Consider the following 17,264-nt stretch of genomic DNA (forward strand, 5'->3'; position numbering starts at 1 on the left):
TTCTAAGCTGAATGTGCCTGCTCTCGTCAGATCGCAGCATCAATGCAGCTTAAGGCTTGGCAAGTACCAGCATGGGAGACTGGCTGGGAATCCCAAGCTCCGTTGACCTTTTTGAACCTGAAAATTGTGTTAGTTTCTCTATGAGATAGTAAAAGAAGGTTCAAATTGAACAGCTGCTGTCAACGGCCATTCTAAGATGAATGTTCCTGCTCTCGTCAGATCGCAGCAGCAATGCAGCTTAAGGCTTGGCAAGTACCAGCATGGGAGACTGGCTGGGAATCCCAAGTTCCGTTGACCTTTTTGAACCTGAAAATTGTGTTAGTTTCTCTATGAGATAGTAAAAGAAAGTAGAAATTAGGCAGCTGCTGTCAACGGCCATTCTAAGCTGAATGTGCCTGCTCTCGTCAGATCGCAGCAGCAATGCAGCTTAAGGCTTGGCAAGTACCAGCATGGGAGACTGGCTGCGAATCCCAAGTTCCGTTGACCTTTTTGAACCTGAAAATTGTGTTAGTTTCTCTATGAGATAGTAAAAGAAGGTTCAAATTGAACAGCTGCTGTCAACGGCAATTCTAAGCTGAATGTGCCTGCTCTCGTCAGATTGCAGCAGCAATGCAGCTTAAGGCTTGGCAAGTACCAGCATGGGAGACTGGCTGGGAATCCCAAGTTCCGTTGACCTTTTTGAACCTGAAAATTGTGTTAGTTTCTCTATGAGATAGTAAAAGAAGGTTCAAATTGAACAGCTGCTGTCAACGGCCATTTTAAGCTGAATGTGCCTGCTCTCGTCAGATCGCAGCAGCTTAAGGCTTGGCAAGTACCAGCATGGGAGACTGGCTGGGAATCCCAAGTTCCCTTGACCTTTTTGAACCTGAAAATTGTGTTAGTTTCTCTATGAGATAGTAAAAGAAGGTTCAAATTGAACAGCTGCTGTCAACGGCCATTCTAAGCTGAATGTGCCTGCTCTCGTCAGATCGCAGCAGCAATGCAGCTTAAGGCTTGGCAAGTACCAGCATGGGAGACTGGCTGGGAATCCCAAGTTCCGTTGACCTTTTTGAACCTGAAAATTGTGTTAGTTTCTCTATGAGATAGTAAAAGAAGGTTCAAATTGAACAGCTGCTGTCAACGGCCATTCTAAGCTGAATGTGCCTGCTCTCGTCAGATCGCAGCAGCAATGCAGCTTAAGGCTTGGCAAGTACCAGCATGGGAGACTGGCTGGGAATCCCAAGTTCTGTTGACCTTTTTGAACCTGAAAATTGTGTTAGTTTCTCTATGAGATAGTAAAAGAAGGTTCAAATTGAACAGCTGCTGTCAACGGCCATTCTAAGCTGAATGTGCCTGCTCTCGTCAGATCGCAGCAGCTTAAGGCTTGGCAAGTACCAGCATGGGAGACTGGCTGGGAATCCAGCAGCAATGTAGCTTAAGGCTTGGCAAGTACCAGCATGGGAGACTGGCTGGGAATCCCAAGTTCCGTTGACCTTTTTGAACCTGAAAATTGTGTTAGTTTCTCTATGAGATAGTAAAAGAAGGTTCAAATTGAACAGGTGCTGTCAACGGCCATTCTAAGCTGAATGTGCCTGCTCTCGTCAGATCGCAGCAGCAATGCAGCTTAAGGCTTGGCAAGTACCAGCATGGGAGACTGGCTGGGAATCCCAAGTTCCGTGGACCTTTTTGAACCTGAAAATTGTTAGTTTCTCTGTCAAAGATGATAAAAGAAGGTTCAAATTGAACAGCTGCTGTCAACGGCCATTCTAAGCTGAATGTGCCTGCTCTCGTCAGATCGCAGCAGCAATGCAGCTTAAGGCTTGGCAAGTACCAGCATGGGAGACTGGCTGGGAATCCCAAGTTCCGTTGACCTTTTGAACCTGAAAATTGTGTTAGTTTCTCTATGAGATAGTAAAAGAAGGTTCAAATTGAACAGCTGCTGTCAACGGCCATTCTAAGCTGAATGTGCCTGCTCTCGTCAGATCGCAGCAGCAATGCAGCTTAAGGCTTGGCAAGTACCAGCATGGGAGACTGGCTGGGAATCCCAAGTTCCGTTGACCTTTTTGAACCTGAAAATTGTTAGTTTCTCTGTCAAAGATGGTAAAAGAAGGTTCAAATTGAACAGCTGCTGTCAACGGCCATTCTAAGCTGAATGTGCCTGCTCTCGTCAGATCGCAGCAGCAATGCAGCTTAAGGCTTGGCAAGCACCAGCATGGGAGACTGGCTGGGAATCCCAAGTTCTGTTGACCTTTTTGAACCTGAAAATTGTGTTAGTTTCTCTATGAGATAGTAAAAGAAGGTTCAAATTGAACAGCTGCTGTCAACGGCCATTCTAAGCTGAATGTGCCTGCTCTCGTCAGATCGCAGCAACAATGCAGCTTAAGGCTTGGCAAGTACAAGCATGGGAGACTGGCTGGGAATCCCAAGTTCTGTTGACCTTTTTGAACCTGAAAATTGTTAGTTTCTCTGTCAAAGATGGTAAAAGAAAGTTCAAATTGAACAGCTGCTGTCAACGGCCATTCTAAGCTGAATGTGCCTGCTCTCGTCAGATCGCAGCAGCAATGCAGCTTAAGGCTTGGCAAGTACCAGCATGGGAGACTGGCTGGGAATACCAAGTTCCGTTGACCTTTTTGAGCCTGAAAATTGTGTTAGTTTCTCTATGAGATAGTAAAAGAAGGTTCAAACTGAACATCTGCTGTCAACGGCCATTCTAAGCTGAATGTGCCTGCTCTCGTCAGATCGCAGCAGCAATGAAGCTTAAGGCTTGGCAAGTACCAGCATGGGAGACTGGCTGGGAATTCCAAGTTCTGTTGACCTTTTTGAACCTGAAAATTGTGTTAGTTTCTCTATGAGATAGTAAAAGAAGGTTCAAATTGAACAGCTGCTGTCAACGGCCATTCTAAGCTGAATGTGCCTGCTCTCGTCAGATCGCAGCAGCTTAAGGCTTGGCAAGTACCAGCATGGGAGACTGGCTGGGAATCCCAAGTTCCGTTGACCTTTTTGAACCTGAAAAATGTGTTAGTTTCTCTATGAGATAGTAAAAGAAGGTTCAAATTGAACAGCTGCTGTCAACGGCCATTCTAAGCTGAATGTGCCTGCTCTCGTCAGATCGCAGCAGCAATGCAGCTTAAGGCTTGGCAAGTACCAGCATGGGAGACTGGCTGGGAATCCCAAGTTCCGTTGACCTTTTTGAACCTGAAAATTGTTAGTTTCTCTGTCAAAGATGATAAAAGAAGGTTCAAATTGAACAGCTGCTGTCAACGGCCATTCTAAGCTGAATGTGCCTGCTCTCGTCAGATCGCAGCAGCAATGCAGCTTAAGGCTTGGCAAGTACCAGCATGGGAGACTGGCTGGGAATCCCAAGTTCCGTTGACCTTTTTGAACCTGAAAATTGTGTTAGTTTCTCTATGAGATAGTAAAAGAAGGTTCAAACTGAACAGCTGCTGTCAACGGCCATTCTAAGCTCAATGTGCCTGCTCTCGTCAGATCGCAGCAGCAATGCAGCTTAAGGCTAGGCAAGTACCAGTATGGGAGACTGGCTGGGAATCCCAAGTTCCGTTGACCTTTTTGAACCTGAAAATTGTGTTAGTTTCTCTATGAGATAGTAAAAGACGGTTCAAATTGAACAGCTGCTGTCAACGGCCATTCTAAGCTGAATGTGCCTGCTCTCGTCAGATCGCAGCAGCAATGCAGCTTAAGGCTTGGCAAGTACCAGCATGGGAGACTGGCTGGGAATCCCAAGTTCTGTTGATCTTTTTGAACCTGAAAATTGTTAGTTTCTCTGTCAAAGATGGTAAAAGAAGGTTCAAATTGAACAGCTGCTGTCAACGGCCATTCTAAGCTGAATGTGCCTGCTCTCGTCAGATCGCAGCAGCAATGCAGCTTAAGGCTTGGCAAGTACCAGCATGGGAGACTGGCTGGGAATCCCAAGTTCCGTTGACCTTTTTGAACCTGAAAATTGTTAGTTTCTCTGTCAAAGATGATAAAAGAAGGTTCAAATTGAACAGCTGCTGTCAACGGCCATTCTAAGCTGAATGTGCCTGCTCTCGTCAGATCGCAGCAGCAATGCAGCTTAAGGCTTGGCAAGTACCAGCATGGGAGACTGGCTGGGAATCCCAAGTTCCGTTGACCTTTTTGAACCTGAAAATTGTGTTAGTTTCTCTATGAGATAGTAAAAGAAGGTTCAAACTGAACAGCTGCTGTCAACGGCCATTCTAAGCTCAATGTGCCTGCTCTCGTCAGATCGCAGCAGCAATGCAGCTTAAGGCTTGGCAAGTACCAGCATGGGAGACTGGCTGCGAATCCCAAGTTCCGTTGACCTTTTTGAACCTGAAAATTGTGTTAGTTTCTCTATGAGATAGTAAAAGAAGGTTCAAACTGAACAGCTGCTGTCAACGGCCATTCTAAGCTGAATGTGCCTGCTCTCGTCAGATCGCAGCAGCAATGCAGCTTAAGGCTTTGCAAGTACCAGCATGGGAGACTGGCTGGGAATCCCAAGTTCTGTTGACCTTTTTGAACCTGAAAATTGTGTTAGTTTCTCTATGAGATAGTAAAAGAAGGTTCAAATTGAACAGCTGCTGTCAACGGCCATTCTAAGCTGAATGTGCCTGCTCTTGTCAGATCGCCGCAGCTTAAGGCTTGGCAAGTACCAGCATGGGAGACTGGCTGGGAATCCCAAGTTCCGTTGACCTTTTTGAACCTGAAAATTGTGTTAGTTTCTCTATGAGATAGTAAAAGAAGGTTCAAATTGAACAGCTGCTGTCAACGGCCATTCTAAGCTGAATGTGCCTGCTCTCATCAGATCGCAGCAGCAATGCAGCTTAAGGCTTGGCAAGTACCAGCATGGGAGACTGGCTGGGAATCCCAAGTTCCGTTGACCTTTTTGAACCTGAAAATTGTGTTAGTTTCTCTATGAGATAGTAAAAGAAGGTTCAAATTGAAAAGCTGCTGTCAACGGCCATTCTAAGCTGAATGTGCCTGCTCTCGTCAGATCGCAGCAGCAATGCAGCTTAAGGCTTGGCAAGTACCAGCATGGGAGACTGGCTGGGAATCCCAAGTTCCGTTGACCTTTTTGAACCTGAAAATTGTTAGTTTCTCTGTCAAAGATGGTAAAAGAAGGTTCAAATTGAACAGCTGCTGTCAACGGCCATTCTAAGCTGAATGTGCCTGCTCTTGTCAGATCGCCGCAGCTTAAGGCTTGGCAAGTACCAGCATGGGAGACTGGCTGGGAATCCCAAGTTCCGTTGACCTTTTTGAACCTGAAAATTGTGTTAGTTTCTCTATGAGATAGTAAAAGAAGGTTCAAATTGAACAGCTGCTGTCCACGGCCATTCTAAGCTGAATGTGCCTGCTCTCATCAGATCGCAGCAGCAATGCAGCTTAAGGCTTGGCAAGTACCAGCATGGGAGACTGGCTGGGAATCCCAAGTTCCGTTGACCTTTTTGAACCTGAAAATTGTGTTAGTTTCTCTATGAGATAGTAAAAGAAGGTTCAAATTGAACAGCTGCTGTCAACGGCCATTCTAAGCTGAATGTGCCTGCTCTCATCAGATCGCAGCAGCAATGCAGCTTAAGGCTTGGCAAGTACCAGCATGGGAGACTGGCTGGGAATCCCAAGTTCTGTTGACCTTTTTGAACCTGAAAATTGTGTTAGTTTCTCTATGAGATAGTAAAAGAAGGTTCAAATTGAACAGCTGCTGTCAACGGCCATTCTAAGCTGAATGTGCCTGCTCTCGTCAGATCGCAGCATCAATGCAGCTTAAGGCTTGGCAAGTACCAGCATGGGAGACTGGCTGGGAATCCCAAGCTCCGTTGACCTTTTTGAACCTGAAAATTGTGTTAGTTTCTCTATGAGATAGTAAAAGAAGGTTCAAATTGAACAGCTGCTGTCAACGGCCATTCTAAGATGAATGTTCCTGCTCTCGTCAGATCGCAGCAGCAATGCAGCTTAAGGCTTGGCAAGTACCAGCATGGGAGACTGGCTGGGAATCCCAAGTTCCGTTGACCTTTTTGAACCTGAAAATTGTGTTAGTTTCTCTATGAGATAGTAAAAGAAAGTAGAAATTAGGCAGCTGCTGTCAACGGCCATTCTAAGCTGAATGTGCCTGCTCTCGTCAGATCGCAGCAGCAATGCAGCTTAAGGCTTGGCAAGTACCAGCATGGGAGACTGGCTGCGAATCCCAAGTTCCGTTGACCTTTTTGAACCTGAAAATTGTGTTAGTTTCTCTATGAGATAGTAAAAGAAGGTTCAAATTGAACAGCTGCTGTCAACGGCAATTCTAAGCTGAATGTGCCTGCTCTCGTCAGATTGCAGCAGCAATGCAGCTTAAGGCTTGGCAAGTACCAGCATGGGAGACTGGCTGGGAATCCCAAGTTCCGTTGACCTTTTTGAACCTGAAAATTGTGTTAGTTTCTCTATGAGATAGTAAAAGAAGGTTCAAATTGAACAGCTGCTGTCAACGGCCATTTTAAGCTGAATGTGCCTGCTCTCGTCAGATCGCAGCAGCTTAAGGCTTGGCAAGTACCAGCATGGGAGACTGGCTGGGAATCCCAAGTTCCCTTGACCTTTTTGAACCTGAAAATTGTGTTAGTTTCTCTATGAGATAGTAAAAGAAGGTTCAAATTGAACAGCTGCTGTCAACGGCCATTCTAAGCTGAATGTGCCTGCTCTCGTCAGATCGCAGCAGCAATGCAGCTTAAGGCTTGGCAAGTACCAGCATGGGAGACTGGCTGGGAATCCCAAGTTCCGTTGACCTTTTTGAACCTGAAAATTGTGTTAGTTTCTCTATGAGATAGTAAAAGAAGGTTCAAATTGAACAGCTGCTGTCAACGGCCATTCTAAGCTGAATGTGCCTGCTCTCGTCAGATCGCAGCAGCAATGCAGCTTAAGGCTTGGCAAGTACCAGCATGGGAGACTGGCTGGGAATCCCAAGTTCTGTTGACCTTTTTGAACCTGAAAATTGTGTTAGTTTCTCTATGAGATAGTAAAAGAAGGTTCAAATTGAACAGCTGCTGTCAACGGCCATTCTAAGCTGAATGTGCCTGCTCTCGTCAGATCGCAGCAGCTTAAGGCTTGGCAAGTACCAGCATGGGAGACTGGCTGGGAATCCAGCAGCAATGTAGCTTAAGGCTTGGCAAGTACCAGCATGGGAGACTGGCTGGGAATCCCAAGTTCCATTGACCTTTTTGAACCTGAAAATCGTGTTAGTTTCTCTATGAGATAGTAAAAGAAGGTTCAAATTGAACAGCTGCTGTCAACGGCCATTCTAAGCTGAATGTGCCTGCTCTCGTCAGACCGCAGCAGCAATGCAGCTTAAGGCTTGGCAAATACCAGCATGGGAGACTGGCTGGAAATCCCAAGTTCTGTTGACCTTTTTGAACCTGAAAATTGTGTTAGTTTTTCTATGAGATAGTAAAAGAAAGTTCAAATTGAACAGCTGCTGTCAACGGCCATTCTAAGCTGAATGTGCCTGCTCTCGTCAGATCGCAGCAGCAATGCAGCTTAAGGCTTGGCAAGTACCAGCATGGGAGACTGGCTGGGAATCCCAAGTTCCGTTTACCTTTCTGAACCTGAAAATTGTGTTAGTTTCTCTATGAGATAGTAAAAGAAGGTTCAAACTGAACAGCTGCTGTCAACGGCCATTCTAAGCTGAATGTGCCTGCTCTTGTCAGATCGCAGCAGCTTAAGGCTTGGCAAGTACCAGCATGGGAGACTGGCTGGGAATCCCAAGTTCCGTTGACCTTTTTGAACCTGAAAATTGTGTTAGTTTCTCTATGAGATAGTAAAAGAAGGTTCAAATTGAACAGCTGCTGTCAACGGCCATTCTAAGCTGAATGTGCCTGCTCTCGTCAGATCGCAGCAGCAATGCAGCTTAAGGCTTGGCAAGTACCAGCATGGGAGACTGGCTGGGAATCCCAAGTTCCGTTGACCTTTTTGAACCTGAAAATTGTGTTAGTTTCTCTATGAGATAGTAAAAGAAGGTTCAAACTGAACAGCTGCTGTCAACGGCCATTCTAAGCTGAATGTGCCTGCTCTCGTCAGATCGCAGCAGCAATGCAGCTTAAGGCTTGGCAAGTACCAGCATGGGAGACTGGCTGGGAATCCCAAGTTCCGTTGACCTTTTTGAACCTGAAAATTGTGTTAGTTTCTCTATGAGATAATAAAAGAAGGTTCAAATTGAACAGCTGCTGTCAACGGCCATTCTAAGCTGAATGTGCCTGCTCTCGTCAGATCGCAGCAGCAATGCAGCTTAAGGCTTGGCAAGTACCAGCATGGGAGACTGGCTGGGAATACCAAATTCTGTTGACCTTTTTGAACCTGAAAATTGTGTTAGTTTCTCTATGAGATAGTAAAAGAAGGTTCAAATTGAACAGCTGCTGTCAACGGCCATTCTAAGCTGAATGTGCCTGCTCTTGTCAGATCGCCGCAGCTTAAGGCTTGGCAAGTACCAGCATGGGAGACTGGCTGGGAATCCCAAGTTCCGTTGACCTTTTTGAACCTGAAAATTGTGTTAGTTTCTCTATGAGATAGTAAAAGAAGGTTCAAACTGAACAGCTGCTGTCAACGGCCATTCTAAGCTGAATGTGCCTGCTCTCGTCAGATTGCAGCAGCAATGCAGCTTAAGGCTTGGCAAGTACCAGCATGGGAGACTGGCTGGGAATCCCAAGTTCCGTTGACCTTTTTGAACCTGAAATTGTGTTAGTTTCTCTATGAGATAGTAAAAGAAGGTTCAAACTGAACAGCTGCTGTCAACGGCCATTCTAAGCTGAATGTGCCTGCTCTCGTCAGATCGCAGCATCAATGCAGCTTAAGGCTTGGCAAGTACCAGCATGGGAGACTGGCTGGGAATCCCAAGTTCCGTTGACCTTTTTGAACCTGAAAATTGTGTTAGTTTCTCTATGAGATAGTAAAAGAAGGTTCAAATTGAACAGCTGCTGTCAACGGCCATTCTAAGCTGAATGTGCCTGCTCTTGTCAGATCGCAGCAGCAATGCAGCTTAAGGCTTGGCAAGTACCAGCATGGGAGACTGGCTGGGAATCCCAAGTTCCGTTGACCTTTTGAACCTGAAAATTGTGTTAGTTTCTCTATGAGATAGTAAAAGAAGGTTCAAATTGAACAGCTGCTGTCAACGGCCATTCTAAGCTGAATGTGCCTGCTCTCGTCAGATCGCAGCAACAATGCAGCTTAAGGCTTGGCAAGTACAAGCATGGGAGACTGGCTGGGAATCCCAAGTTCTGTTGACCTTTTTGAACCTGAAAATTGTTAGTTTCTCTGTCAAAGATGGTAAAAGAAAGTTCAAATTGAACAGCTGCTGTCAACGGCCATTCTAAGCTGAATGTGCCTGCTCTCGTCAGATCGCAGCAGAAATGCAGCTTAAGGCTTGGCAAGTACCAGCATGGGAGACTGGCTGGGAATACCAAGTTCCGTTGACCTTTTTGAGCCTGAAAATTGTGTTAGTTTCTCTATGAGATAGTAAAAGAAGGTTCAAACTGAACATCTGCTGTCAACGGCCATTCTAAGCTGAATGTGCCTGCTCTCGTCAGATCGCAGCAGCAATGAAGCTTAAGGCTTGGCAAGTACCAGCATGGGAGACTGGCTGGGAATTCCAAGTTCTGTTGACCTTTTTGAACCTGAAAATTGTGTTAGTTTCTCTATGAGATAGTAAAAGAAGGTTCAAATTGAACAGCTGCTGTCAACGGCCATTCTAAGCTGAATGTGCCTGCTCTCGTCAGATCGCAGCAGCAATGCAGCTTAAGGCTTGGCAAGTACCAGCATGGGAGACTGGCTGGAAATCCCAAGTTCTGTTGACCTTTTTGAACCTGAAAATTGTGTTAGTTTTTCTATGAGATAGTAAAAGAAAGTTCAAATTGAACAGCTGCTGTCAACGGCCATTCTAAGCTGAATGTGCCTGCTCTCGTCAGATCGCAGCAGCAATGCAGCTTAAGGCTTGGCAAGTACCAGCATGGGAGACTGGCTGGGAATCCCAAGTTCCGTTTACCTTTCTGAACCTGAAAATTGTGTTAGTTTCTCTATGAGATAGTAAAAGAAGGTTCAAACTGAACAGCTGCTGTCAACGGCCATTCTAAGCTGAATGTGCCTGCTCTTGTCAGATCGCAGCAGCTTAAGGCTTGGCAAGTACCAGCATGGGAGACTGGCTGGGAATCCCAAGTTCCGTTGACCTTTTTGAACCTGAAAATTGTGTTAGTTTCTCTATGAGATAGTAAAAGAAGGTTCAAATTGAACAGCTGCTGTCAACGGCCATTCTAAGCTGAATGTGCCTGCTCTCGTCAGATCGCAGCAGCAATGCAGCTTAAGGCTTGGCAAGTACCAGCATGGGAGACTGGCTGGGAATACCAAGTTCCGTTGACCTTTTTGAGCCTGAAAATTGTGTTAGTTTCTCTATGAGATAGTAAAAGAAGGTTCAAACTGAACATCTGCTGTCAACGGCCATTCTAAGCTGAATGTGCCTGCTCTCGTCAGATCGCAGCAGCAATGAAGCTTAAGGCTTGGCAAGTACCAGCATGGGAGACTGGCTGGGAATTCCAAGTTCTGTTGACCTTTTTGAACCTGAAAATTGTGTTAGTTTCTCTATGAGATAGTAAAAGAAGGTTCAAATTGAACAGCTGCTGTCAACGGCCATTCTAAGCTGAATGTGCCTGCTCTCGTCAGATCGCAGCAGCAATGCAGCTTAAGGCTTGGCAAGTACCAGCATGGGAGACTGGCTGGAAATCCCAAGTTCTGTTGACCTTTTTGAACCTGAAAATTGTGTTAGTTTTTCTATGAGATAGTAAAAGAAAGTTCAAATTGAACAGCTGCTGTCAACGGCCATTCTAAGCTGAATGTGCCTGCTCTCGTCAGATCGCAGCAGCAATGCAGCTTAAGGCTTGGCAAGTACCAGCATGGGAGACTGGCTGGGAATCCCAAGTTCCGTTTACCTTTCTGAACCTGAAAATTGTGTTAGTTTCTCTATGAGATAGTAAAAGAAGGTTCAAACTGAACAGCTGCTGTCAACGGCCATTCTAAGCTGAATGTGCCTGCTCTTGTCAGATCGCAGCAGCTTAAGGCTTGGCAAGTACCAGCATGGGAGACTGGCTGGGAATCCCAAGTTCCGTTGACCTTTTTGAACCTGAAAATTGTGTTAGTTTCTCTATGAGATAGTAAAAGAAGGTTCAAATTGAACAGCTGCTGTCAACGGCCATTCTAAGCTGAATGTGCCTGCTCTCGTCAGATCGCAGCAGCAATGCAGCTTAAGGCTTGGCAAGTACCAGCATGGGAGACTGGCTGGGAATACCAAGTTCCGTTGACCTTTTTGAGCCTGAAAATTGTGTTAGTTTCTCTATGAGATAGTAAAAGAAGGTTCAAACTGAACATCTGCTGTCAACGGCCATTCTAAGCTGAATGTGCCTGCTCTCGTCAGATCGCAGCAGCAATGAAGCTTAAGGCTTGGCAAGTACCAGCATGGGAGACTGGCTGGGAATTCCAAGTTCTGTTGACCTTTTTGAACCTGAAAATTGTGTTAGTTTCTCTATGAGATAGTAAAAGAAGGTTCAAATTGAACAGCTGCTGTCAACGGCCATTCTAAGCTGAATGTGCCTGCTCTCGTCAGATCGCAGCAGCAATGCAGCTTAAGGCTTGGCAAGTACCAGCATGGGAGACTGGCTGGAAATCCCAAGTTCTGTTGACCTTTTTGAACCTGAAAATTGTGTTAGTTTTTCTATGAGATAGTAAAAGAAAGTTCAAATTGAACAGCTGCTGTCAACGGCCATTCTAAGCTGAATGTGCCTGCTCTCGTCAGATCGCAGCAGCAATGCAGCTTAAGGCTTGGCAAGTACCAGCATGGGAGACTGGCTGGGAATCCCAAGTTCCGTTTACCTTTCTGAACCTGAAAATTGTGTTAGTTTCTCTATGAGATAGTAAAAGAAGGTTCAAACTGAACAGCTGCTGTCAACGGCCATTCTAAGCTGAATGTGCCTGCTCTTGTCAGATCGCAGCAGCTTAAGGCTTGGCAAGTACCAGCATGGGAGACTGGCTGGGAATCCCAAGTTCCGTTGACCTTTTTGAACCTGAAAATTGTGTTAGTTTCTCTATGAGATAGTAAAAGAAGGTTCAAATTGAACAGCTGCTGTCAACGGCCATTCTAAGCTGAATGTGCCTGCTCTCGTCAGATCGCAGCAGCAATGCAGCTTAAGGCTTGGCAAGTACCAGCATGGGAGACTGGCTGGGAATCCCAAGTTCCGTTGACCTTTTTGAACCTGAAAATTGTGTTAGTTTCTCTATGAGATAGTAAAAGAAGGTTCAAACTGAACAGCTGCTGTCAACGGCCATTCTAAGCTGAATGTGCCTGCTCTCGTCAGATCGCAGCAGCAATGCAGCTTAAGGCTTGGCAAGTACCAGCATGGGAGACTGGCTGGGAATCCCAAGTTCCGTTGACCTTTTTGAACCTGAAAATTGTGTTAGTTTCTCTATGAGATAGTAAAAGAAGGTTCAAATTGAACAGCTGCTGTCAACGGCCATTCTAAGCTGAATGTGCCTGCTCTTGTCAGATCGCCGCAGCTTAAGGCTTGGCAAGTACCAGCATGGGAGACTGGCTGGGAATCCCAAGTTCCGTTGACCTTTTTGAACCTGAAAATTGTGTTAGTTTCTCTATGAGATAGTAAAAGAAGGTTCAAACTGAACAGCTGCTGTCAACGGCCATTCTAAGCTGAATGTGCCTGCTCTCGTCAGATTGCAGCAGCAATGCAGCTTAAGGCTTGGCAAGTACCAGCATGGGAGACTGGCTGGGAATCCCAAGTTCCGTTGACCTTTTTGAACCTGAAATTGTGTTAGTTTCTCTATGAGATAGTAAAAGAAGGTTCAAACTGAACAGCTGCTGTCAACGGCCATTCTAAGCTGAATGTGCCTGCTCTCGTCAGATCGCAGCATCAATGCAGCTTAAGGCTTGGCAAGTACCAGCATGGGAGACTGGCTGGGAATCCCAAGTTCCGTTGACCTTTTTGAACCTGAAAATTGTGTTAGTTTCTCTATGAGATAGTAAAAGAAGGTTCAAATTGAACAGCTGCTGTCAACAGCCATTCTAAGCTGAATGTGCCTGCTCTCGTCAGATCGCAGCAGCAATGCAGCTTAAGGCTTGGCAAGTACCAGCATGGGAGACTGGCTGGGAATCCCAAGTTCCGTTGACCTTTTTGAACCTGAAAATTGTGTTAGTTTCTCTATGAGATAGTAAAAGAAGGTTCAAATTGAACAGCTGCTGTCAACGGCCATTCTAAGCTGAATGTGCCTGCTCTCGTCAGATCGCAGCAGCAATGCAGCTTAAGGCTTGGCAAGTACCAGCATGGGAGACTGGCTGGGAATCCCAAGTTCCGTTGACCTTTTGAACCTGAAAATTGTGTTAGTTTCTCTATGAGATAGTAAAAGAAGGTTCAAATTGAACAGCTGCTGTCAACGGCCATTCTAAGCTGAATGTGCCTGCTCTCGTCAGATCGCAGCAGCAATGCAGCTTAAGGCTTGGCAAGTACCAGCATGGGAGACTGGCTGGGAATCCCAAGTTCCGTTGACCTTTTAGAACCTGAAAATTGTGTTAGTTTCTCTATGAGATAGTAAAAGAAGGTTCAAAATGAACAGCTGCTGTCAACGGCCATTCTAAGCTGAATGTGCCTGCTCTCGTCAGATCGCAGCAGCAATGCAACTTAAGGCTTGGCAAGTACCAGCATGGGAGACTGGCTGGGAATCCCAAGTTCCGTTGACCTTTTTGAACCTGAAAATTGTGTTAGTTTCTCTATGAGATAATAAAAGAAGGTTCAAATTGAACAGCTGCTGTCAACGGCCATTCTAAGCTGAATGTGCCTGCTCTCGTCAGATCGCAGCAACAATGCAGCTTAAGGCTTGGCAAGTACAAGCATGGGAGACTGGCTGGGAATCCCAAGTTCTGTTGACCTTTTTGAACCTGAAAATTGTTAGTTTCTCTGTCAAAGATGGTAAAAGAAAGTTCAAATTGAACAGCTGCTGTCAACGGCCATTCTAAGCTGAATGTGCCTGCTCTCGTCAGATCGCAGCAGCAATGCAGCTTAAGGCTTGGCAAGTACCAGCATGGGAGACTGGCTGGGAATACCAAGTTCCGTTGACCTTTTTGAGCCTGAAAATTGTGTTAGTTTCTCTATGAGATAGTAAAAGAAGGTTCAAACTGAACATCTGCTGTCAACGGCCATTCTAAGCTGAATGTGCCTGCTCTCGTCAGATCGCAGCAGCAATGAAGCTTAAGGCTTGGCAAGTACCAGCATGGGAGACTGGCTGGGAATTCCAAGTTCTGTTGACCTTTTTGAACCTGAAAATTGTGTTAGTTTCTCTATGAGATAGTAAAAGAAGGTTCAAATTGAACAGCTGCTGTCAACGGCCATTCTAAGCTGAATGTGCCTGCTTTCGTCAGATCGCAGCAGCTTAAGGCTTGGCAAGTACCAGCATGGGAGACTGGCTGGGAATCCCAAGTTCCGTTGACCTTTTTGAACCTGAAAAATGTGTTAGTTTCTCTATGAGATAGTAAAAGAAGGTTCAAATTGAACAGCTGCTGTCAACGGCCATTCTAAGCTGAATGTGCCTGCTCTCGTCAGATCGCAGCAGCAATGCAGCTTAAGGCTTGGCAAGTACCAGCATGGGAGACTGGCTGGGAATCCCAAGTTCCGTTGACCTTTTTGAACCTGAAAATTGTTAGTTTCTCTGTCAAAGATGATAAAAGAAGGTTCAAATTGAACAGCTGCTGTCAACGGCCATTCTAAGCTGAATGTGCCTGCTCTCGTCAGATCGCAGCAGCAATGCAGCTTAAGGCTTGGCAAGTACCAGCATGGGAGACTGGCTGGGAATCCCAAGTTCCGTTGACCTTTTTGAACCTTAAAATTGTGTTAGTTTCTCTATGAGATAGTAAAAGAAGGTTCAAACTGAACAGCTGCTGTCAACGGCCATTCTAAGCTCAATGTGCCTGCTCTCGTCAGATCGCAGCAGCAATGCAGCTTAAGGCTAGGCAAGTACCAGTATGGGAGACTGGCTGGGAATCCCAAGTTCCGTTGACCTTTTTGAACCTGAAAATTGTGTTAGTTTCTCTATGAGATAGTAAAAGACGGTTCAAATTGAACAGCTGCTATCAACGGCCATTCTAAGCTGAATGTGCCTGCTCTCGTCAGATCGCAGCAGCAATGCAGCTTAAGGCTTGGCAAGTACCAGCATGGGAGACTGGCTGGGAATCCCAAGTTCTGTTGACCTTTTTGAACCTGAAAATTGTTAGTTTCTCTGTCAAAGATGGTAAAAGAAGGTTCAAATTGAACAGCTGCTGTCAACGGCCATTCTAAGCTGAATGTGCCTGCTCTCGTCAGATCGCAGCAGCAATGCAGCTTAAGGCTTGGCAAGTACCAGCATGGGAGACTGGCTGCGAATCCCAAGTTCCGTTGACCTTTTTGAACCTGAAAATTGTGTTAGTTTCTCTATGAGATAGTAAAAGAAGGTTCAAACTGAACAGCTGCTGTCAATGGCCATTCTAAGCTGAATGTGCCTGCTCTCGTCAGATCGCAGCAGCAATGCAGCTTAAGGCTTTGCAAGTACCAGCATGGGAGACTGGCTGGGAATCCCAAGTTCTGTTGACCTTTTTGAACCTGAAAATTGTGTTAGTTTCTCTATGAGATAGTAAAAGAAGGTTCAAATTGAACAGCTGCTGTCAACGGCCATTCTAAGCTGAATGTGCCTGCTCTTGTCAGATCGCCGCAGCTTAAGGCTTGGCAAGTACCAGCATGGGAGACTGGCTGGGAATCCCAAGTTCCGTTGACCTTTTTGAACCTGAAAATTGTGTTAGTTTCTCTATGAGATAGTAAAAGAAGGTTCAAATTGAACAGCTGCTGTCAACGGCCATTCTAAGCTGAATGTGCCTGCTCTCATCAGATCGCAGCAGCAATGCAGCTTAAGGCTTGGCAAGTACCAGCATGGGAGACTGGCTGGGAATCCCAAGTTCCGTTGACCTTTTTGAACCTGAAAATTGTGTTAGTTTCTCTATGAGATAGTAAAAGAAGGTTCAAATTGAAAAGCTGCTGTCAACGGCCATTCTAAGCTGAATGTGCCTGCTCTCGTCAGATCGCAGCAGCAATGCAGCTTAAGGCTTGGCAAGTACCAGCATGGGAGACTGGCTGGGAATCCCAAGTTCCGTTGACCTTTTTGAACCTGAAAATTGTTAGTTTCTCTGTCAAAGATGGTAAAAGAAGGTTCAAATTGAACAGCTGCTGTCAACGGCCATTCTAAGCTGAATGTGCCTGCTCTCGTCAGATCGCAGCAGCAATGCAGCTTAAGGCTTGGCAAGTACCAGCATGAGAGACTGGCTGCGAATCCCAAGTTCCGTTGACCTTTTTGAACCTGAAAATTGTGTTAGTTTCTCTATGAGATAGTAAAAGAAGGTTCAAACTGAACAGCTGCTGTCAACGGCCATTCTAAGCTGAATGTGCCTGCTCTCGTCAGATCGCAGCAGCAATGCAGCTTAAGGCTTGGCAAGTACCAGCATGGGAGACTGGCTGGGAATCCCAAGTTCCGTTGACCTTTTTGAACCTGAAAATTGTGTTACTTTCTCTATGAGATAGTAAAAGAAGGTTCAAATTGAACAGCTGCTGTCAACGGCCATTCTAAGCTGAATGAGCCTGCTCTCATCAGATCGCAGCAGCAATGCAGCTTAAGGCTTGGCAAGTACCAGCATGGGAGACTGGCTGGGAATCCCAACTTCTGTTGACCTTTTTGAACCTGAAAATTGTGTTAGTTTCTCTATGAGATAGTAAAAGAAGGTTCAAATTGAACAGCTGCTGTCAACGGCCATTCTAAGCTTAATGTGCCTGCTCTTGTCAGATCGCCGCAGCTTAAGGCTTGGCAAGTACCAGCATGGGAGACTGGCTGGGAATCCCAAGTTCCGTTGACCTTTTTGAACCTGAAAATTGTGTTAGTTTCTCTATGAGATAGTAAAAGAAGGTTCAAATTGAACAGCTGCTGTCCACGGCCATTCTAAGCTGAATGTGCCTGCTCTCATCAGATCGCAGCAGCAATGCAGCTTAAGGCTTGGCAAGTACCAGCATGGGAGACTGGCTGGGAATCCCAAGTTCCGTTGACCTTTTTGAACCTGAAAATTGTGTTAGTTTCTCTATGAGATAGTAAAAGAAGGTTCAAATTGAACAGCTGCTGTCAACGGCCATTCTAAGCTGAATGTGCCTGCTCTCATCAGATCGCAGCAGCAATGCAGCTTAAGGCTTGGCAAGTACCAGCATGGGAGACTG

General features: G+C 45.7%; 2 pseudogenes; both read left to right on the forward strand.

The window, feature by feature from the left end:
- Positions 1–4,739: 4,739 nt before the first annotated feature.
- LOC140098636 (5S ribosomal RNA) lies at positions 4,740–4,857 on the forward strand (annotated as a pseudogene).
- Positions 4,858–15,856: 10,999 nt separating this feature from the next.
- Positions 15,857–15,974, forward strand: LOC140098637 (5S ribosomal RNA; annotated as a pseudogene).
- Positions 15,975–17,264: the final 1,290 nt, after the last annotated feature.

Source organism: Engystomops pustulosus, chromosome 9 (assembly GCF_040894005.1).
Source record: "Engystomops pustulosus chromosome 9, aEngPut4.maternal, whole genome shotgun sequence".
NCBI classification, from domain to species: Eukaryota; Metazoa; Chordata; class Amphibia; order Anura; family Leptodactylidae; genus Engystomops; species Engystomops pustulosus.